The 2,500-nt window shown below is 37.6% G+C and overlaps 2 protein-coding genes across 5 annotated transcripts in view; one reads left to right on the top strand and one right to left on the bottom strand.

Moving 5' to 3' along the window:
* Positions 1-320, top strand: part of LOC137995065 (uncharacterized) — a 12,110-nt gene extending 11,790 nt beyond the window's left edge. The window contains exon 3 of the mRNA XM_068840654.1: positions 1-320. This exon is cut by the window's left edge and continues 2,903 nt beyond it. The gene's annotated coding sequence lies outside the window, so the exon portion shown is untranslated.
* LOC137997873 (tetratricopeptide repeat protein 28-like) overlaps positions 1-2,500 on the bottom strand; it is a 140,715-nt gene that overhangs the window by 76,263 nt on the left and 61,952 nt on the right. The window lies entirely within an intron of this gene.

The following is a 2,500-nucleotide window of genomic DNA, read 5'->3' as shown; positions in this document are numbered from 1 at the left end:
CTTTGGTGAAAATTTCTTACAGGTGACTTTTTGCGATGCCACCTTTACATTAAAGTGTCCCTTCCTTTGCATACGCGTCGCTTTTGACAACTTTAGATTATCTGGTATGCGAACTGTCTGGATGTTATGGAAATCATCCAGTAGTAACACCATAGATGTACCCTCTTCATAAAAGAAAATGAATAATCCATTGACAAACTAAATATTACACAATGTGTATGTTAAACTAATAAAGTTACTGACAAGCAAACAAAAGTAATTTATGTTAATATTCCATAGATTACAGTCAAATTCCCTTGAGCAATAAACTCTAAATTGTCTATCTTAAAAAGAGTAATCTTATTTTGGCTCTGTATTCATCACTTAATATTATTTTATAATGTAATTGAATACACTCTCCCTAACATGTGAGTCTGAATGCTGCTCCCGTAAGTTCCTTTTGTGCCCGTCAATAGTTTGTGGTGCAACTGAAAAACCAAAGATGGGGCCATTGTTCAGGCCAGCTCTTGAAAGGCCATGCTGATGCATGTAGAGACCCAAGTCTTTTTGCAAAGGACATGTAATCTGTGATCTATGCAAACATGAAAATTTATTTCAGATTTTTAAGATGTACTCTTTTATTGGTTTAAATTAATTCATGTTCGTGCACACCTGAAATATGCTATTATGTGAAGGAGCGCGACTGTTCTTTGTTCTTGGATGTATCTTCTGTCTTCTGGCAGTCTGGAGTCTTCCCGAAGTATTGTTTTAAAGACAGCATTAAACAATCCAGGTACTTGAAGCTCTGTAAACTTCCTCATGGCAGTCACTCCCTACAAGGGCAAACTACTATTTTTATAATGACTACCAAGTGCCATCTGAAATCTTTCAATTAATTCTCCAATTGAAGGCTCGAAAATAATGATAATAAATTATAACAAAAACCAGTTCCAGTTTGAAACTCTGACTTTTGCTAGAAGTAGTTGTTAGTAAATAAACAGGAGGGCAAAATACCTGTTTTCCTTATCTTTTCCTTTCTACATATCTGACAAGCCTTGGTTTGATTTAATCTGGCCACATAATTATTACTGGCTTAATTGATTTGGAAAAAAATGAAATATGTAAAGGAAAGAGTTTGCAAGAGCCTTGAAAAATTAAAGCGATTTAATCGTTCTTATGATTTACTTTTGATTAAACATGTGAATGGAATGTAAGCAAATAAGATCGATTGGATATCACAGTTAGAAATAAATATATACACAACTAGACTTGCCTGTATTGATCAGTATTTTCACGACACTTTTCCTCTTCTCGTGGGCCTTTTGCATCCAATAAGTGACATTTTCCTCGTTATTTATATATTTGTTTATGTTTTAACTTGTACAACGGGCTAACAGAAATAATCCGTGAAATGTCAGAGTTAAAAAGTATTCTACCTTCTGTTTGTTGGAGTCCTTTCTTTTCCGTGGAATGTATTTAACGTGATCTCTAAAGCTTTTGTCGGCCTCAAGTTTGTATTTACAATACCAGTTTATTCCAGGTCTGTAATCTGGTAAGTTTTTTCCATCCTTTTCGAATACCTGGTAAAACCGTTCAGGGATAGGTATGAAGGACACGAACATGGTTTGTTGTTTCGATGGATTTCATTTCTATGCCGCAAACAAATCCACGATCCCGACGGAATCCCTCGAGCCCTTGCCAATGTTTTGTCAGCTCGTCTGAGCTAAGCCGAATAACTGCCATTTTCTTTTAGTTTCTTTACGAGTTTTCCTTTCGTTTACACAGCGCTTGCCGTCAGCTTCCGGTGTCACGCATCGCATGATTAATAATAACAAATAAAAATATACTACCCTGTCAGCTCGCAGCATGACGCCATTTTTGAAGACGTATAACTTTTTTGGTAAAGCTCAAAACAAAATGGTAAATCAACAGAATACCGGTCTAAGCTTTCCTTTTACGTTCTCTTGTTTCCTTTTACAGATTTCTATGAACGTTTCAATTTTGTTTCGTAAATTTTGCGTTACACCGGTTGTTTCAATGTTTTCCTTTAAAATTTTGCGCGGGAAATTGGCGCGCGGCTGGCAAAAAATTATCCATTTGGGCATGCGTAGACGTTTGACCGCTGTGTTGTCGGCGGGCGGTACTTGTGTCCTTGAGAACACTGCCGACATTCGGTGGCAGAATTTCGTTCTTAGCAACAGGCTTGTAGTTAAGAGGAACACCCCCTTAAAGACTTTGTGCCAGTTGATTGTTTGCATTGCTTCACTCTTTATTGTTTTAAAAGGATGCTACAGGACTAGTTTAAGTTCCACCGATCGTCTTCGGCGCCACATCATTCTCTGCTGGGGTAATCGCAATGTTGTTACCCGAGACACGAGGAAAGCCGCTTCCAGACTTCGTCGGAAAGGAAAGCGGAGGAGATGGAAAGGGATTTTGTCGGAGCAAAAGCAAGAATTCGCAGATTACACTTCAACTGTTTAGTTGAGCAATATAAACTGAATGACGACTTCCTTCTGTTCTT

The sequence above is a fragment of the Montipora foliosa genome, chromosome 3 (assembly GCF_036669935.1).
Source record: "Montipora foliosa isolate CH-2021 chromosome 3, ASM3666993v2, whole genome shotgun sequence".
Taxonomy (NCBI): domain Eukaryota; kingdom Metazoa; phylum Cnidaria; class Anthozoa; order Scleractinia; family Acroporidae; genus Montipora; species Montipora foliosa.
The sequence above is the reverse complement of the archived record's forward strand: the minus strand, read 5'-3'. Positions and strand labels throughout refer to the sequence as shown.